Here is a 25,597-nt window from a genome sequence, read left to right as displayed (position 1 = left end):
CGGACGCCGGGTAATCGTGACCTAGACGCGAGAGGCTACGTAGATCCCGAGACCATTGGCAACTTTCGAGAGTTCGAGAAGCCGGGGAGCTCGAGGGAGAACCCCGTTCGAGTCCGCGAAAAAAAAGGGGGAGAAAAAGCCGGGTGGCCGTGCAGAGCGGCGTTGGTTTGAATGGAGGCACGGCGAGTGGACATGCGCCCTTGAAACTCGCCGGTTGGCCGGCGGGGCGGCGTGCAGGGATTTCGGAGCAGGCGTGCGAGCGCGCGCGCGCGCGCCCGCTCGCCGTTCGGCTGCACGAGCACGGGAGCGAGCGGATCCGAGAGCGCCGCGAGGCGATCGTCGAGGAAGGTTTGGTCGTGGTTACGCGCCGGAGATGGTCCCCGGCGCAGCGAACCGGTTCCGAAGAATGGCCGCGTGTACTCACCGTGGAACGGTAGGACGGCGGGTCGTCGAGATGGCTGAGGAAGATATCCAAAATGGAGCTCGGACAGATCACACACTCGCGCAACGATCCTCCGTGAGTAGTAGCACACAGTAAACAGAGACACAAGAAACAGAGAACGACGGCTCGTCGGGACGAAGGCACTCGGATGGTATACTTCGGGTTTTGGATCGGCGTCGGTTTCGTTCGAGGAGATCGATGATTTCCGCGCACGCACTACGCGCCAAGTGATGCGGGGACGAAGGAACGCGCGCGAACGTAGGATCGGGCGGGCAACGTCACCGGGAAACCGAGCGGGCAGGACGCAGTCGCCGGCCGACACGGGAACGAACGATTCGGACGTGTTTCGGAGGTTAGGCGTGGAGCCGGTGTCTATGCGGCGCACGACGGACACCGTAGAACAGAAGACACGTAAGCGAAGACGAAGACGAAAACGAAATCTCGGACGACACTTTTCCTCTCCTCGTGGGAAGCCGCGTGGAGGCTGACGGACTGCGCGTCGTCAGTCGGGGTCGGCACACTGTGTACGCACGAACGCGCTGCGTGTTGCTCCGGAACTAATCTCGCGCGCGCGGAATCCACAGAGAAACGCGGTGCCGTGTGCTCGGTCGTCTTCTCTTCCACTCGCGAAAGAGAGTTCGGTCGGTGTGTTTCGCGAGTAGCGCGGTGAGAGAACAGGGCAGAGCCGCACGAAGGGAAACGGAACGAAGCGAAGCGAAACGAAACGAAACAAAACAACGGGTGCGTGCGTGAGCGCGGGGTGGCCGCGGGGAAACAAAGGAGAGACGCGAAAAAACGTCGAGGGACACAGAGAGCACGAGGATGAAACGTCGCGCGAACACGAAAACTGCGCGTAATAGATCCGGCTAAGAGTTGTAGGCACGCCACGAGTAGAGGTAGGCGACGCTAAAACTTCGCCACGAGTCGTGGCACGCCACCGACGAGGAGGGACGGGGAGGGACGGGGCTGCGGGGGGAACCGAGCGAGACCGCGTAGCCTAGAGGGGGAAGGAGGAGGACGGCGAGGGGGCCGAGGGCCGGGGGAACCCGACCACTCGACTCAGTCGACTCACGGCTGCCGGAGGGTGCGGAGAGGTCAGAGGGGGAAATATGGCGACCCGCCGCAGGGACGCTGGGACGCAGGGACGTGGGGTGATTGAAGCGACCGGCATGGAGGGGGAACCGAGGGAGGGGAGACACGCAGCCGGCAACAGCCGACTACACTCTCCCGCTCCCTACGGTCTTCCACGAGTCCACGAGTCTTCGCTCTCTCGCTCTCTCTACCTCCGTTCCGTCTCCCTCACGCCGAAGACGTCTCTCCGTCACTCGTCGCGCGCGTCCATGTATTGGTGTATCGGCACACGATAGGCCACGCTGTGTGACGCGCCGAACTCTATACGGGGTGTCTTTTCTGACTTTCACGCCATGCCCTAGCTGGATGTCGCGTCGCCACGAAATCATTGTCGTCCAAACGACAGAACAACACGACATCGAACGAATAGAAGACACCTTATTGGTAGATTGTGAATCTTTATGCAAAATAAGAATTGTCATCGTCTCTTGTATCGAATTGAAATTGGACAAAAATGTATTTTCTCTTTGAACGGTGTTGATACAGTGGACGTAATACCGCAGTATTTTTAGATTCTTTTTTGTCTTCACAGTTCCGTATTCGGCTTATCCGTTTCTGCCATAAATGCACAAAACCCACAGGCTAATTAATACACGTGCCGTTCGAAATGATAATATCCAGCTCGGAGACAAGCATTTCACCTATGTATGACAGGAAAAGTGGTCGCTTGGCCACACGCCTACACGGTCATCAATTCTAATGTTCGAATGTTATTAACAGATAGCTCGTACACGTTTCGCTTCGTTACTGCGCTTGTCACCGAGCTGAAGGAAGCCATTTCGAACAACGTATAATAATAGTTACAGCTATCTTTAGTAATAAATACGGTAATTTTCTTCAGTAATATACTCGATATAGCTGAATTATTGCAATAACGTGCATTAAGTCCATAATATAAGCCCAGCAAATGTAATAATAAATATCTCTCGAAGGAAGCATTTGCGAGCATACCTTTACAGGAAAAATTTGCTAGTTCTACGGTCCTAAATTTATACATCTAGAGCTTGTCGGTTCTGGAACACCCTGTGTATTTGTGCCACCGCGTCGTGTCTTTGCTATCGCGTACTTTCTGCGGCAATATACATATTTCACAAAACAATTTTCGCTAAGAAAAAGCAAGCTCGACGACGACAAAGACGTCGTTGACACTGTTGCATTGTCGTAGCAACGACCGAAATCGGCCGGTTGGACGATTTCGTCGTAGTGCGACATCCACCGAAGACATAGCGTTGCAGATAAGTATCACTCGTCGCGATGTTTCTCACAAACGAGTCAGAAAAACCGCGGCGTCCTCCCTCCCTCCATCCACCGGCGACTGATCAAAAGAGGTGCAGTTCTTTTTGGTACCTAGGACGCTCTTTGATCGGTCGCGTGGTGCGCCCGCCCTTTTAGAACTCGTCGCGAAACTTGGCTGACGCGATTTCCCCGACGCGCGAGCACGGCTTTGCGCGGTGTGTAACTTTGGAGGGGGTGGATTTAACGAGGAAGAAACGAAGGAATTAAATGTCTGGAAGAATTAATTGATTCGGTGCTTTGTCCTGCGTCTAACCAAAGCTTTAACTCTGCGGATCTAATCCTTAGTTGTCTCGGAATTAATCGATATGTACCGGGTTTCGTGGGCGAAGTGTGCGTTTCGGACACGCAGTGTAGGTTTTCATATTTAAAAGTATGTACCAAAACGTGTCGCGTTTTGTATTACAGGTAGACCCGACGTGTGGTCAATTTGAAACAGGTTTAAGTCCATCCAGAAACTCGTTCGTGCGCAAAGTTTGCGTTTCAAATACACAATATGGATTTTTACATTTAGCTCTCTACGTAAATACGTAGAGAGAGAGTTTTGTGTTTCATTCGGACCAGAAATGTAGTCGATTCGAAACAGGGTGAAAGTTCATCCAGAAACTGTGGCATGTGCACAAAGATGGACGTTTCTATGTAAGGGTGAAGTAAATGTAGGAAACGAATGCACATTGTGGAGTCCCACGTGACACTGTAACGCAGTAAAGAAAGATGTGTCTTGCGTTTCATGCAGCCGCGAACTACATAATCAATATGGAACAAATGGAAGCTCATGTGGGAGCACAGTTGAAGTTTCAAACAGGTACAAACCGTGAATGCACAATGTAGATTCCATCGTTAAACACTTCATCCACTGGCTGTTGTATTACAGAACGTTCTAAATCGCGAAGGTGGATAGTTAAGAATTTTAAAAAATAATCGTTGAAACTTTGTGGACAATCGCATACATAATTCATGAAATTATTTAAGTTATAGTTTCGTGTAATAAATTCTTCTGCAATTATTACACAGTTCAATCAATGAAGAAACCTATTAACACTAGGACTACCAAACTAGTCTGACTGGTTTCTAATTATTTCTTTCGCAATTCCTGATATTATGAAAATGTTTCTTCGAGAATTTTTTCACGAACTTTTTTATTCAAGCATACGTTATAATAGAAAATGTACGAAGTTTAAATACATCCAATGTTGGCATTGTTATGAAACAATGTGTACACATGTCGCGTTTAGAGTTCGTTAATGATAGTGTTAATTGTCTTTCGATGAATTCCGATAAAGCATTGACGCAATTACAGCGAAGTGTTGCGTCTTGTAGTCCACCTAAACGTGAATTGTAGTCACTTCTAAACAAACAGGAGTATTTCATCCAGTGACGCATTTGTGCAAAAAATTTACATTCGCACATAGGACATCGAAATAAATATGAATCTGGAACGCAGAACGCAGAATCTAACATAAAACCCGATAAGAAGTTTCTACAATCTATTTCAAGTTCTCTATACAGTCCCCCTATAAAATTCTCTATACAGGGTGGATCATCGTATATCGCGCAGCAAAAATTATTTCGGATGAAATAAAATTCTTTCGAAAGGGGCACATTCTGATACTTATTTTCTTATAAATAAACATGTAGAGGGCGTATGAAGGCCGCTAACGCTTTTCTAAATGGACTCATATATCTGTTATTGCATCATTTAATGAATATTGATATTCTTCGCAAAAAATATTAACCTATTTATGCTAATATATAAATTTAATGTTGTTAATGGATCAATTTAATGCTGTAAATCTTGACCATTTAAAGAAAAATAAATTAACTAACTTCACAGCGCTTTCCACATTAGAAAACTTGCGCTAATATAATAAACCTAAAAATGAAATAGCAATAAATCCAGACGGCAATACGTGGCGAACCAGACTGTACAATTTTAAGGTAACCCCTGGACTCCCTAGTTGTCCTCGTAGAATCGTCCGGGACTCTGCAGAGAGACGCGTTCCCATTAATTCCGGTGCCTCGAATCCAGGGGCAAGTCGCCGTGCGAAGTGCGCGGCATCTCGGCGCCTAATTCAAAATGAGATTCCATTTTCGCGTGAGAGACAAGCCCGGGCATTCCGTTTACGCAGTGGCCCATAATTCGTCGTGATCTCGCCGCGAGCATCGGCTCGGTGACGCAGCGGTTATTGTCTGGATGTCGCACGGTATTCACGACCACCCGTTGTATGCCCGTACACATGGTCGCATAGGCGAAAAGAATATACGAGCGAGCAAGGTGAGTGGAACCGAGAGGGCACGACGACGAGGGCCTGAGAAAGAATGGACGGACGAGAAACGGGGGGCGAAGGGTGAGGGAGGCGAGAAGGGAGTGGGGGAGAGGGACGGAGAGAGCGAGAGACGAACGGAGAGAGAGCGAGAGGAAGCGCTAGGGTTCTGCGATGGAGAAGGACGACGGCCGGAGTGGGTGCGGCGGGGCGAGGGGGGAAGGGCGGGAGGGGAACGAACGGAAGACCTTGCACAGCGTGGCTCCGAGCCGCGTAGAAAACGCCGCTTTGTGTCGGGGTACCCGGCATAAGAGAGGAAGTACAGGTCTAAAGGAAAAGAAGGCCCTCGTGCGTCTCCGATGCTGCTGCCGCCACCACCGCCGCTGCTGCTGCTGGCGATTCGCGCACCTAAAGGTCTTTTCACACGGCTGCCTCTCACGACGCTCCGCAAGACAACTGGATGCCTCCTCGGCCACGGTAGAAACGGAACGCCCGATATTTTTCTCCGGCGACTTTCCTTCCACGTCTCCTCGACCCGTGCCGAAGCCAACCTCTCTGGAAACGAGCATCCCGGCCGAGCAGAGCACCGAGAAATTGGAACGGGACACGAAAATGCAAGCCCTACACACGCCCCGTGGCCTCATACCGTCCTACCCAGTGTCTTTCAATTTTTAATGCGTTTTTATTCCTCGGCCGGCCAGCAGCGCCGCTTTATTCCGAGGCCGGAGCTCTCTGAATCACTGTGGCAATTTTCGAAGCTCTATTTCGTCTGCAGTTTGACGAGGACCGCTCGTGATGCAGATCGTTCGTTATAATCTGTTGATACTTCATTTAAAACGAGACTCTGGATTTATTTTTAGGCCTTCCTCCAAATAACCGACAAAGAGTATTTATTGTTTCTGCAATTTTGGAATGAGATACGTGGAACCGGTCATTTTGGCTGGCGTGGTAGCTGTTTGGCGTTTATTGTGAGTGTTGTCCCGTTCTTAATGGTCGGATTATAATTCTGTTATCTTGTCTTCGATATTCAATATATATATAATTATATTTAATATGAATAATAATATTTAATATACATATAATTTCATTCCATATCCTCGACAATGATTTGTCGAACATATCGATGAAACGAAATTTGGAAAGGCAGTTAAAAATAACTGTACACGTATTTTCCTTTTCCCCTAAGAAATCACTCCAATCGAAGAGCTTCTAATCACCGCAATTATCATTATCTCCAATCACTCGAAGAAAACATTACGCCGGACACTTTACCGTACGTGACACCAAAGCTGAATGATTAAAAAGTCCGCTGCAATTTGTACTCGCATCCTATTATCTATAATTGTTTAATGTCCACGTACATGGTACGAATACTAAGCAACCAGGATGGCAGAGAGACAAAGCACAACCTTGAAATCCGTGTCGTTCAATTACATTTGCGCAAGACCATCGGCTGTATTTCTTGTGTAAAATGCTTTCTCTCGCGCACGCCAAAGTATAAATTTCGAGAATAACGTAACGTATTAGACTAACATCTGCGCTGCAGCGGCGTGGCAGCGGCCGCGCAACGTGGACGATACTTTAACGCGTCTACCCGGCCGAATGCAAAGAAAGAAAACCGAAGGGAACCGCCACGTTACGCGGCCTGTACGTATGTAGTAAGAAAACTGCATCGTGCGAAAATAAAAGGCGAAACCAGTGTCCCGTGTTTCTCGGAATTCACGGTCGCATCGGCAGCGTGCCTTAAACGCCGGCCGTATCGGCCGATTATGCTTGAAAACTCATTTGTTAGGTTTGCACGGCGGTTACATAAAACTGCGCCGGGTATCGGTGTTGCGCAACTCCCTTCGCAAAATGGCGGCCGTGCAACGTACCCGCACGAGCATCCTGTTTGCCGAAATTGTTTGTCCGTGCCGTGGATCGCTAATCAAATTTTTTAACAATCATTTCTCGGTGCGTTCGTCCGGCGAAACTGGTGAAAATTGTGCCCGCGTCCGTCATAAATGACTTTTTTATTTTTTTTATTTTTTTTTTTTTTAATTGCTCGATCCGTTCCGTTGGGAACCTCCGACCTATTGTCTAGAATAATCGTTCACAGTTTTCCGACAATAGGGAATTCGCGCGTTATCGTGGTCTCGGTTGCGAACATTATTTCGTATACAAATTAATTTGAACAGCGAGGAGGAAAATCGTCGATGGCCCAAAAATCGATGACGAAGTGTTGGCATAATGTTCCGGAAACAAAGGAACGGGGTCCGGTGTGGGTGCGCAGACGAACAGCACGGCCCTGGGACGCGCCTGCATGGGAACATACCCACAGGATCCTGCTCACCGCATACACAAAGGACGAGAGCCACCTTTTGCGCGTAAACTCGTGCCGACCGGATCGCATTCGCGTGCACACACCGGCGAACAGGTTTCTGGATGTTCCCTCTTACGCTAGTGACGTGCTACGTTGCTCAGTATTCGGTATCATTGTCCTCGAGTCTGCCAAATTAGGACCTATTTCATCCACTACAGTTTCCACTACCTCCAGTTAAATTTATTTAAAAATTTAGGATCACTTATAATGTATTTATGAAGGTCTACACAAAGTGCGAAATTAATATGTCTGTTACTTTTATTTTAAAAAATGCGCAAAGACTGTAGGTATAATTTTTCTGTCAAATTTGGACCTACGTCCACCACCTCCAATTAAATTTATTAAAAAATTTAGGATCGCTTATAATGTATTTATGAAGATCTCCACAAAGTGCGAAATTAATTTGTCTGTTACTTTTAGTTTATAAAGACTGCAAGTATAATTTTTCTGTCAAATTTGGACCAATTTCCACCACCTCCAATTAAATTTATTTAAAAATTTAAAATCACTTACAAAATATTCATAAGGTTCTTCATAAAGTTTCACATTAATAAGTCCATTACTTTCGCATAAAAAAATTAACCCCCGATTAAAAAATATAAAAGAATCCCCAATTACAAGAGTCCACCACAATTGCTCAGAGGGTGCAGAAATTTTTAAAATAAAAATTTGAAACTTTCAACTGTTTGTAACATTTTTATTTAGCACGACGATTCGCGGTCCAGTGGTAAAACACACTCGAACATAGCCGCGATCAAATATTTGAGGTATCACCCGCACTGTTTGAATATTCAAAGCGGCCTATTAAACATTCGAACAGGTCCGATTCTAATTGAAATGCGCGGCCATACTCGACGACGGAATCACAAATGGCGGGCAGGGTTCCGCAGGTATATTTTTCGAAAAATATACGAGCGGGCCGCGACAGGTATCGCGGTACTACTCCGGCAGGACGCTATTCGGTCGTTACTTTCCTTCCGAGAACCGAGTGAGTTATTTCTACCTGAATTCTTGGCCGCATCCTGGCCCCACTGTTCCTCCAGATGGTGAATTCGTTATTTCAGGAAACAATTGCACTTGATTACGACCGACAGAGACTCGTACAGCTCCACCTCGGCGCACGTGCGTCGCGAACAGTGCAAGTATAAATTTTTCTAACAGACAATCTCTTGGAATCGCCACTCGAAACAAGGACGGAGTATGCGAATTTTTCTAAACGAAACCAGCGAACGTATCAAGTTGAAACTTCGCGGACATCTTTACGAATACATTCTAAATGACCCTAAATTTTGTCGTGCAGAAATATTCACTTTTGCGCAAGATCCGGAATTTTTTGTGCGCCGCAAACGTTGCAAATATTTTCTCTAACACACAATTTCTAAAAATCGCCACTCAAAACAGGGACGACTTCGCGAATTTTTTTAAACGAAACCGATAAATATATCAAGTTGAAACTTTGCGGAGATCTTTACGAATGCTTTCTAAATGACCCTAAATTTTGTCATGCAGAAATATTCACTTTTCCAGAAGACCTGGAATTTCTAGTTCCAAAAGAGATGTCTGCTCTTTATCGGATGAAATCGTTAGATTTCTCTTAAGTCGAGAAATTAAAAAATTCTGCGTATACGTGACCGTGAAAACCATATGAACTAAAGCAGATAAAAAATATTGAAAAGTCACAAAACGTGGAAATACACTTGGCATCGAGTTTTCATAAAAATCGCGTAAATATCCGAGTCGGTAATGTACCGATCGCGACGACACAGCGAGACTAAATAGGCTCAGAATTCCGCATAACAACACGCATATCCCGTTACATCGATTCAAGGATCGATGAGGACGATACTGAAAAGTTTAATTAAGCCGGGAATACCGTGTGCCTCGTACCGCGCTTTAATTACCGATAAATTGGTAACATTATTACGATGTTCGCGGGCTTAACGATATCGAAACTTCATTTTTCAACCGCGCACCGTTGCGATCGTACAGAGCCGCGGCCTGCCTTCGTTGAATTGCCGATAATTCTCTTATCGCGGATCGGAGGAGAAAAAAACCGTAGCGAGACTACTGTGCGTCAACGGGAATGAAGACGCAAGGGGCTTTTAAATGGTCATTTCACGCTGGACGCGTCCGAAAATACACGTTACCCGCTCTGTACCACGTAATGACTGTGAATAACGTCTCACTCGGCTCGATGAACCGCCTTCGAAACTCGTTCATCCAAGAAAATCCTGTATAACTCGCCATTCCAGCACACCGTTCTCAGAAAGCATCATTTGCGAATAAAATACACCATGAGAACGACTAGGGTAAATATCCCAATTTCTGTGGTCGCCTCAATTTCCGTGCCTCCGAATTAGAAACGTAAATAAAAAGAAAAGTTTTATCTATAAATTGATGACTTATACTTCTTTTATTACGTTTACCTATCAACAGATAAAATTTGGAGAGAAGTGTTTTTCAAGTGTTAAAAATATAATATAAATAAATGTTAGTAATACTATTAAAAAATAATTCAGACATTTCATTACAATTTAATTCTACATATGTTATAACATATTATGACCTTTCGAAGAGATTACAACAGCTGAGTGGTTAATACCTCCAATAAATTAAAAATAATGTAACAAGATATTTAAATCGTTTTAATCTGTTCACTGTTTTGTATTTCAGTTGCTGATTTTTGCCACAAAATTCATAAAATCCAGCAGTCTACTAATGATTGACGATGTACTTTTTATCGCACGACAATTTTGACAAAAACACAACTGTTTCGGATCATTTGTAATTTTATTTACTAATTTTTTAATAACAGACGTATACAATTCGTACGTTGCCAATTCGAATCGTCTAAATAGTCAACTAAATAGTCAAATAATAATATTTACACTATGTTTAAGATAAAACAGTACAAGCATTGGGAGGCTGCAGGAAATAGTTTGGATAAAAGAGGTCATATGTACCCAAATATTATCAAACGTAAATACTATTGAGCCTACGCAAACACTATCACTGCAACAGTGTAAACGGAGAACTGTAACATAAAATGATAACAAGTGTTATCAATTTTTTGACGGTGATAACTAGACTACGGATCTTTATGAAAAATAAAAATTATCCAAGTTAAGTCTAAGAAAACTAAATTAAATATCCTTCCTCTTTTGTAACAATCGTAATGAATCGAAAATAATATAACAATATCCTTAAATTTTTCTAATGTCATTTTGTATTTGTATTTGACCTAACCATTTGTGTCCTAAACGCATAGAATCTAGTGCAGCCTAGTGATAACAATTTTAAAAGATTTCTAGGTTACGGAAAATTTTTGCTGTTCGTTGCGGCGGCGTTCGCGGTGTCAGGCATTATTATGTGTACGAATATGTTTAATGCGACGGCCTTCTGTAGGTCATTCCACTTTCTTCGCTTTTCCACGCAAGGTGGGAGACAAGACTGGAGCCCATATCTCACCCGGTGAAACGCTAAACGCCGCTTTCAACGTGCGAATTAAGATTTATCGCGCGCGCCGTTTGACCGAGAAGCCTTCCCGTGCGGCTCCGTAAAGTCACGACGAAGACTTATGAGTTTTAACTACCAACAGACCGAAGGTTGCCCCGTCGTCTACGTATTTTCCTTCCCTTATCAGTTGTACGAGACCTCGTCGCCGTCTCGCCGAAATATTTGCCCCGCAGTTCAGCCGTAGCGACGACGATCAAACATCGGAAGGCATGAGCTGGAAATCGACAATGTTTAACCTGCTGTAACTTCGTGAACAAAAATGATGCGACGGTCTACCTCGGCTTGTTCTAAACTCTAAACTCTCCTCTTTCACCACCAAACATTGTCACTTACCTACAAGTTAATTTTACTATAGAAATGAAAGCGGAAAGTGAAGACGGTACTTCAACTTTCTCGCAATTTCAGTGCTGCCTTACACTTGCGATTAAAACTGGCATAAGATGAGCAAAAAAATTCGTAAATTAATGGCGTAATTTAAAGCTGAGAGTCTATACTTTAAGACCACGTAGGTCAAAACGAGGAAAAAAATTCTCCAAGATCGCGGATAAGTGTAAATGCGAGAAATGTCGAAAAACCACCGTCTCGACGTTCGAACCCATTTTTAAATATGAAACCATCTTCAAAAAAAACAAACAGTTAAGAAGTCTGAAAGTAGAGTCTCAGCCCTGTACAACGAGCTAACGTTCATTGCGCTACGATTCTTTTTCGCGAAGTTACAGCCTCTTAAACATCCCGCTTCGTTTAATCTCGATTTCAGAGTGATCCGCCATTTCGCAAAAATAATAGACGTTTACGTACGAGATAGGAACGAAGTGTAGCCAATTTTCAAGGACACAGCCGGACGGACTCGGAGGGAAAGTGTTCCATCGGTGCCCGCCGGGAATCTTCCCAGCAACTGGACCGTGTAGGAGACGCGCGCAAGAAACGGGGGAAGTAAAATTAATCTAAATTAAGTAATCGCCTTCTCCCCCGGCTGGCTAAGAAGGTCGATGCCTAAACGAGACGAAGAAGGCTCCTCGTCGCCCATACCCATAATCGCCCCCTTCCTCTTTCTCTTTCCATTCTCAACAGAGTACATACTTCAGCCGGGCGCTGGGCCGCGCGGAGCGGTCCGTTCGTACGGTATGCGCCATCTGCTATCCGTCTGCTGGTTAATTAATTGACCGGCTTGTCCTTCCCTTCACTTACATTTCGCTCTTCTTCCAGCGCGCCTCGTCGTCGCCCGGCATTGCGATAATAATAAATTCACAGTGGCGAAACGGTCCTTGCCGACGACTAGGCTCCCGGGCATCGATCTTCTATGATCACCCATTAATTATGCCGGCACCGCGTGTCCTCTCGCGAAAATGATGTATCCGTCCCCGACCAGCGGATGGAAAATTAGCTGCCACCTCTGATTCGGCCTGTGTCAAAACCATCGCTGTTCCGGCCCGCGTCTCATCATTTCTCAAACGAGCCTCCACCGCTGAAAGTATCGAAATTCGCGCTGGAGCCACTTTCCACGGTCAATTTGACGATTAAAAGCTGGATTTAATCTAGTAAGGCAAAAATTATCTCGCACTAAGCTTTCTCGTGTTCGTAAGACAATGCTACTTCGTAGAAGTGGTTAGGCAGAAATTAATCTGAGCGATGATCGACGAGTGGAACTCGTTGGTTATTATAAATTATTGTAGATTAGTAGTAATAACTAATTTATAATTATAACTAGTTGGAATAAATAACTAATTTATGATAATTTACAATAACCAACGGGTTCTAAACATTAATCACTGATAATTGTATTCGTGGAAGCTATTTTTGTGTTACATCGACAAATGTAACTCATTCAATATGGACACCCTGTATTAAGAGCGTGGGTCCGTGGATAAACGACGAGGTTCGCTTCAACTGCTCGCTATGGATGTTCGTGCAGTAAATGTTCCTAAAAACGGAGTCATAATTATAACGAAAAGTATCGCACAATGTTTCATTCAGCAAGCCAATTTCTAACAAATTTAGACCCAGCCGGCTTTCTAGCAGCCATCTGGGTCGGTTAGCTAACAGTTAGCTACCAGGTGTCGTACGCAACCACGATCCCGCGGAACGTCACTAAATCATTTTGAAGTAAAACAGTGTAGAAGAGGATCGTAGAACGGTGGTATGAAGGATTTGGCGGGAATGCACAACAATCAACGTGGCTGGCAGAGCTCCGTGGCAAAAGTAAGCTCAGCAGGAATGATAAACACCTGGATTCCGTTGAAGCGAGCTCTCAATCATTTTCCGGGCGTATGTACAAATTGTAGGCCGGCTAGATGAGGACATCAAGGATCAGCCATAAATCCCGAGGAACGCGATCGAGGAAGCCGGTAGCGTCTGAAAGCGAGGCGTCCACGACGGACACCCGCAATTAGGTTCATAAATCGCGCGGGAGCATCCGGCCAATATATATATATGCATACATTCGAGAAACGAGTGCACGTTAATTGCATCGGACAAGGCGATCGTTTCGGAGCAGCCGCGATAGGGAGTTAATTAACCACGGTGTCAAACGCTGACACGCCGCTGGACTTGTTGCGATCCGGCTTTTCATTCTTCCCATCGTTTCCTCTTCTAGGAGGGAAACGAACAGGCGCGGCGCGGCGCTGCGCGCGGCCGTGTTGTCCGTCCGTCCGCATCCACGCCGGCGGTGCACCAGCTGGGCTCGAAGCCAACTTTTCCACGGCACCGTACCCGCTGGATGTTTGACTTCTCAATAACAGTTCCGCCAAAACTTCGCGACGTTTAAGCAGCCATCATGCGGTCGCCTGCCCCCTTTTACCCTGCCGGAAGTTGCCGACTCTTTTGGCACGACCGGGCAACCTGCAACTTTTTTGTTTCTGATCGCTCGGGGAGAGCTAGTTTCCAAGTCCCATCATTTCGGATTCAAGGGACATGCTTATCAAAGGATACTGTTGCCGTTGGGCTCATTAGGAGATTAAATCTGGTTTCAATCTGGGAGTGGATCAAGTCAAGATTAAATTCAGGATCACTGAAGTCCAAGTTTAAGATCGGCCAGCATCGTGATCAGGTCTGAATTAAGATTAAGTTTGGAGCTAGATTCAATTGGAATTAGGTGCAGATCTTAATTACGTTAGGCGTAACCAGGTCCAAATTTAGCCAGGATTGAGTCTCTTTTTTTTTTATTAAGGCGGATTTAAGTCAGGGTTAAGCCCAAGTAAGGACGGATCAGTATTAAGTCTAGGTCTAGATTAGGTCTGCGTTAAGTCGCTATAAGTCCTGGTGTAGGTTAACTCAGGATTAAGTCTGAGTTAGGATTATTTCAGCATTAAGCCTGAGTTAGGACTAACTCAGCATTAAGTCCAGGTTGGGATTAACTCGGCATTAAGTCCAGATTGAGATTTAGTCAGTAATAAGTCCAGGTTGGAATCTTGAAATAGTCCTGATCTAGATTTAACCCTATGATGCTTAAGGGATGATCAAGAAATGTCCATAGAATATTAAACATGTATTTTTATTCTAACAATATTCTTTAGTCAACCAATTTCATTAATACCGTTAAAAAATACATTTAGATATCTATTAATGCAAAAATAAAGTATACAAAATTTATAAAAGAACATCACTAGAATCAAAATACATATATGAAATTTCATAGACATTTTTCGACCTTCCCTCAAGCATTCTAGGGTTAAATCTAAGTCGGAACTAAATCAAGCTCACGTCCAAATCCATTCGAAATTGATCAACCCAGACGAAAAGTAAACTTAAACGACTCCATCCTCAATTCATCCTGATTCAGAAGGTCCTAGGACCTATCGTGCCCTAAGCTAAAATTACCTTAAACGCAGCCAGGTTATCCCAAGTTGCATTAAACCAGTGTCAGAGTATTTTTAAGCTTGTCAACTTCGATAATAATGACTTGCGTTCCGTTCGGAAGCCTGGTCAGTGGAAAGTCTTGGCTTCTGGACTACTCAGCCACCCTCCTTCCATCGGGTGCACCGATAACTTTCGTTCCAGTGTTCCGGCTGAAAAGCCGAACCCGATACGGATTACCGGGACGCAATTTTGGCCCTGTCCGGGGAGAGCGTCTTCGTCCTCGAGGATTTCCATAGCCATTAGAGAAAACTTTGGACACGTACCGGCTCGTCGTATCTATCGAATCGTCGGGCACCGGTTGTCCGTTCGCGAAACTTTCGTTGTTAACAGCGACAAACTCCAGCACGCCCGTGGGGCAGTTCGCGAGCGATGTTTCATAAATTTCCTCCTGTCGATTAGCGAGCGCCGCGGTGGCCTCTGTCGATCCAATTTCTTTTCTCGATCTTCCGCCGCGTCGACGTTACTTGGTCCTTTCGACGAATTGTAACAGCTCTCCTCACCCCCCCCCCCTCTCTCTTCCTCGCTCTTTCGCAACCTGCCACCGCGGATAACCAAGTTTCGACGTGGCTCTTTATTGAGAAATCTCCTGATGGGTAGTACGCCAACGATAGAAATTGTTCGGTCCCCCATTGTTATCCCCGAAGCACGAAGAAACGCGATGTATACTTTAATCTCGACGAAAAATGTCCCCTTTCTCTTCCTCCTCCACTTTTACCCCGGCACTTCTTCTCTCGCCGTACTTCCGCAGATTCGAATCGGAAGTCTTATTGTTGCTAAACGGGCGGACCGGTTCGATGAATGAAACGAGACGGCTTTGAGTGCTACATTTCCTGAATTATTGCTGTCTCCGTGATTCGAGGCGCACGCCGAGCCGTCGAAGATGCTCCCTTCGGTTCGGAAATCACCACGGTCAGCGGAATCATCGAGCACCGTTCATTAGCACGTTTGGTCGCGACGTGTCTTGGTCATTTTATGACCAAGCTGCTCGTACTCGAGCAGCCGGGTTGTAGAGACCGGGTCGGAGCTCATAAATCCGTCGAGGAACGGGGCGCATCGACGAGCAGAGTCAGGCCTGGGTAAAAATAGAGTAGACTGCGGATTTTATGCATTTATAGTAAAAATATGTAGCCGAGGTACGAAATTGCGAGGACGAAAGTTGAACCATTTTTGACTCATGAAAGTTATCAGGAGGAACAATTTAATTTTATTTATCTACTGTTTCTTACAATCAAGAATAATTATTTCGCACAAAGATTGTAAGTTATTGTTAACACTTTGCGGTCGACTGGCAAGTCTAAGGCAGCATTAAAAATTGTTACATCACGTTTCAAAATAACTTGAACATTGTCAAATTTGTTTACGTTCAAAAATCTGTTAAAAGTGTGACTGTTGCACGAATCACAAAATTCAGTTATAATAATAAAATGAAAATGCTATAAGTCAGAAGAACGATTTTGGATTTCGAGTTACAATGACTCCAGCTGCAAAGAGGAGCACCAATTACTGTACCCAGTGCAATCATCGGGTAAAATAAATAGTAATCGCAGCCGAAGTGAGAGATATGACTGCAGCGCCGTTTAGCGTAACGTCGTTAGGCGTCCAATTCCTTAGGAAATCAGCTGATAAACTGGGTCTCCAGCGTTCCTCTGTCGCCCAGCCTCCGCGCAACGAATGTCCGTAGGATATCGGTTTAGCAACCCCACGGATGCCAGTGCTTATCTCGTTGTCAAACTCCTGACAGCGAACGTCAGACTCCGGGTGCCATTCCAGGACGTCCGAGTGGCTGCTACCGAGGAATTCTCCGCCTCCCTCTTTGTGGGCTTGTCAAATCTTTGCCATGGGGCCGGTATGCCGTCTAATATACGCAACGCGAGATGACAGCCGGCTGTCACCTTTGACAGACAATTGTCCTACCGCTGGAGCCACGCGTTTCACTTTCTCTCTTTCTTCGCCGCGCCACGAACCGTCTATTTCGGACCTGCGCTGCTCCAACGCGTCCCACGGACGACCAATTACTGTGCCCTGACTGCGGACTTCGAGAGTTTTCGCTACTGAAAAACAACTGCAGCAACTTCGTTAATATTTTTTAAAAACTTAGCGGTCAGATAAATTCGTATGAAATTCTATTCGCAGAAATTATTTGAGATATTTCTCGAACATAGTTTTGTTCGGAAGGTTTCTTGAATTAAATTTTGTTCGAAGAATTTATTCGAAGCGTTACTCGAATAAAATTTTAATCGACCTATTTCTTGGAATAAAATCTTCGAATACGATTTTATTCTATATATTTCTCGAATAAACTTTAATTCGATGAAGTTATCCGAAGCACATTTATACGAAGTATTTCTCCATTCGAATTACGCTTGGAAACGAACTAAAGACACACAGCAACTAGCTCCGCTACCCTGCACTGCTCTCGCGGAACTTCCTATAGAAATTATGATTCTCGAGCGAGAAGAATTGCGAGACCAATTCTAGGAATACTTGACACTACAAATTAGCCGCAATATGTTTTATTGCGCTGTGCTGCTGGGACGTCAGACAGAGATTGTCAGTCGCGGTGCCATTGTACGCGGCGCATCGTAAACGTCTTGTGGCGCATGAACATCGTTCTATGGGGTAGTTTGGCTAATACGCTTGCTGTTCTATTTGGCATACAACCAAACTGAACTTTATTGCAGCGCGTCTTCAAAAATATGACGCTGAAAGACTCCCATAACCTAGTAACAATGTGCGAGAGAAACGTCGGAATGTGTCAACGCTTTAACGGCGTGAGTTAACACTTTGACGATACTGTACTAATTTGTTTCTGCAAGCTGGAGACACTACTTCACATTCGAATAGTAAAGAATTATTCGAACAATAAAGAATTATTCGAATAATAAAGAATTATTCGAACAATTAAGAATGATTTGAATAGTAAAGAATTATTCGAATAATAAAGAATTATTCGAACAATAAAAAATTATTCGTGTAGTAAAGAATTATTTGAGTAATAAAGAATTATTCGAACAATAAAGAATTATTCGAATAATTGTCATTCGAATAAAATATTCGATTAAAAAGAATTCACCCCGATAGTTATCTTAAATAAGTATTTATTCGAAACAATTTGAATAATTGAAAATCCTATCTTGATTTTCAGATCCTCCAACTTGAGGACAATATACTCAGTGGCGACATCTGTAGCGATCCGACGGCTTCAGTATAGTCATTGCAACATTTGCCGCAAGTAACACATACATCGAACAAATCAAGAAATCGAAAAATAAATTAAAAAATTTTCGACAATGTCTCGGTGAAAGTGAAAACATGCGACTCGCAGCGTACTTCCATGCAGCCGCAGATACACGGTCGGAAGATGACGCGCACGCATATCTAATAATTTCTCAGAGAAACGACTTCTCAGTATCCACAATTTCAGTGATTGTGCGAGACGAGATCAGAGACCGGTCGTTCGACTGTTTCGGTAGTTCCAGTGTTGGACACGGGTTTAAAGAGTGTCGAGGATAGCAGGGTGTGTCGCGGGCAGCTCGAATTTGTACAGTGGAGTAATTATCGCTAAAATAGATCAAAGTGCCGGGGCACGTAGGTACCAATGATGTCGTCCGTCAGTCATTGCCGAGCAGAGCCGGTCGGAAGAGCCGCGCGGGAGCAAACAGGCGGGGCCTCGATATCCGCTGGTAAGAGGACTCTCAGCCAAAAAAGGGGATGTAGGTTCCAGGGTAGCAGCGCCGAGAAACGATTTCCGCGACTCCTCGTTTCCATAGAGGCAGTGGCGTCCTCTGTACGAGTCCAAGTGTCCGCCGGCCGCATGTTTATTCAACGCACGACCGTTCATTACCCACATGACAATATTGGTTGATGGGAATTGCTTGTATCCCGTGATACGCACCATTTGATATGCGGGCTCTTGTATTACCCGCTGCGATGCCGTGTGAGTCACTAACTCTCTCTCTCTCCCTCTCCATAGAATTCTCTCTCTAGCGCTCTCGCCCTATCTTTCTCCCTCTCTACATTTCTCTCTCGCCCTATCTTCCTCTCTCTATATATTTCTCTCTCTCGCGCTCTCTCCCCATCTTCCTCCCTCTCGCTCTCTCACCCTATCTTTCTCCCTCTCTCGCTCTCTCCCCCTATCTTTCTCCCTCGCTATAAATTTCCCCTCACTCTTTCTCTCTCTCACTCTCTCTCTCTCTCTCTCTCTCTCTCTCCTTATCTTTCTCCCTCTCTATATATTTCTCTGTCTCTTTCTTTCTCTCTTTCTCCGTCGCTCGACGTCTCGTGTCGCGTGTGCGTACACCGGCCCGGCTCTGTTTGACGTCCTTAGCATAAATTTTTTCCAGGTATGATAATTGCGGCCGCTCGAAATCGTTAGGGGCCTCGACGGAGGCCTGTGCGCGCATTGTTCCCGTTTCTAGAAAATGAAAGGCTGGAATCCGCGGACGAACACGGTTGCGCCACGATCGATCCAGGAGACGATCCATGGAATTCCGAAAAATTGGATCGCCGTCGTTTCACCCGTCCCTGCTGTCGATCTGTCACTGTTATCGTGTTCGAGTGTGTACCATCGTTCGGCTATTTTTAGGAAGATCGATCTCAGACTTCATGACTTTTACTTGCTGAACACACGGCATACTGTTTCGCTCAATGCGCAAACAGCGGAGAAAATATCGGCGTAAACATAAAGATTTTCCGCTAAAATGTTTAATCAAAGTTAAATCGTTCGTCTCTTGTCACATCGATTTCTCGCGGCATCGTCGATTTGTCGCACGAGGAACGCATTAAGTTGGAAAAATGATGGCCGGACGCGGGGTTAATCGTGCCGAAGCTCGTATAACTCGGCTCGATGCCGCGTGACCGAGATTTGCGTAATATACCGTCGTTTAACACGTTCCATTATCTATCAGAGGGACTTAATAATTTCCATGGCAACGTTTGGCAGCCCACTTAGCAGTAACTTTGATCTCGAGCGAAGCAACGGTTATGGTCTTATCCCCTATTCGTCCCTGCCTGGATAATAGAGATTGATGAACGTCCCATCAATGGACGGACCTGCCTGATCAGCTTCCAATATGAAGCCGAATGCGAAACCTGCGTGCCGAAGATCGGACCGGTCGCCTTGAACCGATTCCCTTACGTGCCGATCGCCCGATCACGGCTTTGCTATGAAAAGAATCGACAGGCTCTGGATCGTAATCGTAGGCCGTGTCTCCCGGGGATCCTGATGCATTTATGCAACAGCTATGATTTCATTGATCCTCGGTATTCGTGCCAGTCCGGTCTAGATCTCGATCGAAACGGGAGCCGATACGGGTCTGGATTTAACGCTGGCTTTACGGAAAATGACGGGTCGCTGATTTTTTAATTTACGATTATTCAGACTGCGAAGTTACGTTTATGAGTTATTTATTCAATATATCGTTGTTCTTATTCAATACTGAGACTTTAAAAAAAAACAAGGAAGAAAGTGTTATTTGGAGATATTCTTCTATTTCACAGCAAATGCTATTATCTGGATAGCGAAATGTTGGATAACGCATCTTTGAATGCATAAGGCAAAAGCATTAATCACCTTATCCCATTGTTTCATTTCTATGTACTTTACATGTATCTGGAGTAATGTTGAGATATTGATTGTTGAGAGATTTCTTTTTTGCCACGTTTATTTACATTTATATTCATTTTATTCCATTTTCTTCGATATACATTGGTACAAAATTTAACGAGAATAATATTTCATTATTTTCGAACGTCGCAAACGATTATCGGAAAAATAAAACCTTGAATGCCTTTTTCTTTAAATTTCATTATTTAGACATATTTCAGCATCGAATCTGACCCGGAATGAAATAAAATATAACGAGGCCGAATTTACTCGAAACCAAGTCATTAATAGAATGAAACGAAGTCTGGACTAAATCGAAACGAAATCAGAATTAGGTTCGACTTGAAGTCAGGTTTAGATGAAACCAGGATCGGGTCCAGGAACGCGGGAAGCAAGCTTCCCTCTTCGGCGACGTTCTCGCGTCTACATTTGCTGCATTGTTAATCGGCAGTCGGCTCGGACAGCCTCATCGCCTCGCTTCGAAATACTTTTGTCTCGGCGCGAGACAATTCTGCAGGAAAATTCATCCCGCTCGGAAGAATCAATCATGCCGACGGCGAGACCGAAGTGTATGCGGAAGATTGCACCCAGGTACGAATAGGTATGCATAGAGGGTGGCCGCGGTTGACCGGGTTTTGCACAGCGAAATTTGCATTGAACGACGCAGATACGCCAACACGGCTGAACGCCTGCTGAGAACCGCCTATACGTGTGTGCGAGTGTGTGTGTAGATCCGCGTGCGAAACGCACACAGGTCGGCCGGGTTTGCGCGCGTATAAATAGGCGGGCCGCGCGGAAAATTATGCACGGCGTACCGATTGAAATGACCATTTTACGACTAATTTATGGTTCCCGTTCCACGATTAATATTAGGAGGGGTCCAGTCGTACGTTGTTACACGGCTCGTCAGACGCCCAGGAGCCAACAACGATCACGTGTTCTACAGGGAAACAGATCGTCGCTGCTCCGGTTTCGAATTTATCCGACGATGCACCCAAGGCTGCAATTTCGTCTTGCATCCGAAATGAACTGTTTATTACACATGCCCCCGCACCGACGGACAAATCAGTTTTTAATGAAACGGCGATATTAATAACTTCAATATAAAATATACGGGGTGCACCCGGAAGACAGGCACTTGCGAGCTGGCGCCGGCTGATTTGTCACGGGAAAATATGAAATAAATGGAAAGCAATCTTTTTTCGCAATTCGTTAACGATGTTTCGACGCACCAGACAAATTATTTGTAAAATATCTGCCAATTTGTTGTATGCCATTGGGTTCTCGCGAAAGTAATTTCGGGTTTTTTTTTGTGAGCTATCTATTTGGAAAATCGAAATTACTTTCGCAACAGCCCGATACTTTATTTCTTTAAAGCCGGTTCGCCGTAAACGAGAACCTCAGTGACGCCATATTGGTTGCCATGTATGCATAAAAACGCCATATAATATCAATATAATACTAATACACGCTGCTGAAAAAAATTATAGCATACACAAATTTTCGATCAAAATTGACCAACTTTAACTGACAATAACTCTGCGAAAAATCATCGTAGAACGATGAATTTTATTTTAAATTAAAGCTTGAATCCTCTACTTTGATACTACATCTCTGGATTTTAAGTTTGATGCACTCTTACCACTGTAACTCTTTAAATACGAGGACATGTTTCTCATACCGAAAATTGCCAACTTTGAGGAAACGCCCGGACTTTATAAAATATGTTTCAGAGATGCCGTTCACAATTAAATAAAGTTCGATCCTTCCTCTTTAGTTTGAAAAAAAAGAATCTCAACTACGATTTTTGTTTGCGAAGTTACAGGACTTTAAACTAACCACTGTAATTCGAGAATTTGCAAGAGATACGAACGTCGAAGAAGTAATCGCTACCACATAAGTTTGCTTCGCAATTTTAATTTAATCGAACGAAATACAGTAATGTCACTCTAATTGTCCACAAAAATGGACAATTTGGGAAGAGGAGATACGATTATTCGAGCCTTACGGTTCGTTTTAATAATATCTCCTCTTCCAAAATTGTCCATTTTTGTGCACAATTTGAGCGTCAGTTAGGGAGACATTACAGTACTTCGATTCTACGAAATTTCCGAGGTTCTTGGCGCGGTGCTGAAACTGTTAAAAATATTCCAATGCAAACAATGCTTCTCCTAGCAATTTAATTCGCCACCGAACCGATTCAACGCCGAGATTTTACCGCGACCGATTAACAAGTAAAAAATTCAGCGAATCAGTGGCGTTTTCGAGGAGTCTCGTTGTCTCCCGATTGAATACGAGTTCGTCCTTTTTCGCGGGTACATCAAGTCGCGCGGCGAACATTTTCAGTCCTGACGTGTCACGTTTTATTTGGCCCTTTAGGGGAGAGTACACAGCGAACGGCCAGCCGGGGATTCGTGAGCGGAAAGTAAAATTACACGGAGAGTGTGATTCGCGGCGAGCGTGTGCGGCCGTGTGACGAACTGCGCGAGCGCGCGCGCGCGTTCGTGTGCACGCGCGCGTATGTATGCGTGTGTTTGTGTCAGCGAAACAGCGAGGGATGAGGAGCCGAGCTCGCCGCGGCGTAGATAGCGTTGCAGGCGAACGCGTGCACCGCGTTGCATGCATGCAGGCGCACATGTTCGATCGTTGCCGTCGATGCGACGACGTTGTTACGGAGGACAACGGGTTTTCCCTGACGTTGTTACGTATTCGAGGTCAGAGCCGGGAACAAAACCCCTGGCAGCAGTTTCTTTTGTAAATCACTTCGGTTTTCGATACGCTTCCCCGGCCGTGCCGCAGCCCGCGCCACGTTGTCGCGTCTCCGCCTTTTGAATATGCTCGGCGAAACCGTGTGTCAATCGGACGCGTATCGCGATGTACGAATTCTACTTCGCTCCAGCGCTGTCAAGGACTAACAAGATTTCGGAATACAGACAAGGCCGCGCCAGGCATCGTTGCCACCGGCCACCTGACCTTTCGCCAGACAGTTTGTTAACAATAGATTTACGGGGCACAAAAAACAGCTGTTTTATATTAGTTTAGAAAAGTAACAATAAGACATTTATTCTGATTTCTAACAAGCGTTATTGTAACATTTGTAGTAAGTAACATATAAATTGAATAAATAAATGTATCTTTACGATATGAACAATCGGAAATTCAAAAATTAGTGACCCGTCATTTTCACGGGTCCCGTAAATCTAGTGTTAATACTAAACCCATCGCTGGTCGAATGACCGGTTTCATATTTTTGATTTTATAATTATTGAAGTCACGAAAGCTGCTTTCATTAGAAATTGTTGAATATACTTCTTTTTATTCAGACACTATTACAAACACTGTGAAAAGTTGCAATCAATTCTGTCTTGTAATTTTTATAAGGCGACACTTGTTAGTCGCTTTTTGCCCTAGGCAAGTTTAGCGTTAAGACCTCAAACTTTCTACATTCGAATAAGTTGTTTGAATGCCATTTGACTCGAATAATATTTCGAATAAATTGTACGAATAAAATTTTATTCGGATAGCGTTTTGAATAAATTCTTCGAACAAAATTTTATTCAGGTAACGTTCCGAATAAATTCTTCGAACAAACTTTAATTCAGATAACGTCTTGAATAAATTCTTCGAACAAAATTGTATTCAGATAACGTTTCGACTAAATTCTTCGAATAAAATATTATTGGAATAAATGCATCGAATAAATGCTTCGAAAACAATTTCACTCGAATAAATGCTCCGAAAAGAATTGTCTTCGAACATCTCCATCACAAATTCCACTAATAAAATTTGATTCGTGCTTCGATATTTGAATAAAGCATACCCAAAAGTAGCCACATAAATCCCAATAAAAATAAATACAACAATATTCTAAAGGCGAAGAAAGTGCATGGCCACGAACAACGAATTTCACGGACGCATCACGCCTTTATTAATTTCCCCGACTGCGACAGAATGCCAGGAAACGGGCACAAAGGCCCCGGCGTCGTGACTTTATCGGTCGCCGAGGGAAAAAATCGCAAATCCGGCGAAAAAATCGGAACCGGGGTAGTCCCGCAGCGCGGTATTCCTCGCGGAGGATCTGTCGATAGATCGGTAGGATGGGATCCCCGGGAGAGAATCACCTTATTGCCAAGTCGGTCCTGGATATCCTTATGTATAGGGAATGCATCATTTAGCATACACCCGATACAGGGAACGGGCGGCGCCGCGCCCGAGAAACCAGTGCACTCCGGTGATGCATTGCCCCGGGAGATTAATGTATCGCGGCGCACAGTTTGTTAGAGTGAATAACGACCGGGCTGCAATAATGATATTGCCATTAAACTGTCCGCGAAAGTTTCGTGTTTTCGTGGTTACGCGGCGGATCGATCGCGGGCCAGTTGATTGATTCGCACGGACAGCCCCGCGATCCTGTTCACCCGGTTGTCCTAAGTGCGAACCGGTTTTTGGCTTCACCCTCCAGCACGATCGAACATACACAGTGTAACAATGAATTTTTGATGCTGGCGCCACAGCCGAGCGAGCAGCGGCGACATCTGTTGATGCGCTAGCATCCATAGAAAGGTCAATCATTTGTCTGTCTAACGTGGCTACGCGTTCATGCCAGTCGAATGATAAATGACAAAGTTCTGACGGTGCTTCCTGGCCGGATCTTTAAACGATGTTGAAATTGGAACAAAGAGCGGTTGTTAAATCGATCGGGAGACTCGGTTAAATTCTACGGGAAACGATGCGTAACGTGTCGTATACAGAAAAATCCATGGCGTTGGATTAAGTCACAATTTTCTTGCAATATTTCAACATAAATTGTTGCGGTTAAAACATGTTCCTACTTCGTTCTTTCCACTTTTTTCTTATTCTTCGAATGCAACTTTATTCAGATCCAACGTTATTTATTATTTCTTGGACGATTTTGAGTGTAAATAACATTTGTTACGAATAAATCTAGAAATCGGATAGGTTCTTTCTAATGACAAACAATTTTTCTCCGAATAAAATGATATTCGAATAACATTTCTAATAAGACAAAATTTTATTCGAACAATGTGCCGAATGAATTTTTCGAATAAAATTAGATTTATATAAAATATCGAACAAATATTATGAATAAAAAAAATGTCTTTATTTAC

General features: G+C 44.6%; 1 protein-coding gene and 2 long non-coding RNA genes across 11 annotated transcripts in view; 1 reads left to right on the top strand and 2 right to left on the bottom strand.

Annotated features, from left to right (window-relative positions):
* heph (polypyrimidine tract-binding protein 1 heph) overlaps positions 1-25,597 on the bottom strand; it is a 492,203-nt gene that overhangs the window by 388,207 nt on the left and 78,399 nt on the right. For 2 of the 9 annotated variants that reach the window (XM_033471507.2, XM_076521476.1), the window contains exon 1: positions 425-559. The exons of 6 other annotated variants lie outside the window; for them this stretch is intronic. The gene's annotated coding sequence lies outside the window, so the exon portion shown is untranslated. Of the gene's footprint in view, positions 1-424; positions 560-25,597 lie in introns of those variants that run through there. One more of the 9 variants, XM_076521475.1, reaches the window with a different exon arrangement.
* On the top strand, positions 376-24,157 carry LOC143259415 (uncharacterized). Its single transcript, XR_013033260.1, has 2 exons — positions 376-517; positions 18,009-24,157. It is a non-coding gene; the product is annotated as an uncharacterized LOC143259415 (long non-coding RNA).
* Positions 10,011-12,740, bottom strand: LOC117220986 (uncharacterized). Its single transcript, XR_004490396.2, has 2 exons — positions 11,807-12,740; positions 10,011-11,222 (listed from the first exon to the last, which is right to left on the bottom strand). It is a non-coding gene; the product is annotated as an uncharacterized LOC117220986 (long non-coding RNA).

Source organism: Megalopta genalis, chromosome 5, assembly GCF_051020955.1.
Source record: "Megalopta genalis isolate 19385.01 chromosome 5, iyMegGena1_principal, whole genome shotgun sequence".
NCBI lineage: Eukaryota > Metazoa > Arthropoda > Insecta > Hymenoptera > Halictidae > Megalopta > Megalopta genalis.
This window is presented reverse-complemented; position numbering and strand designations above follow the sequence as displayed.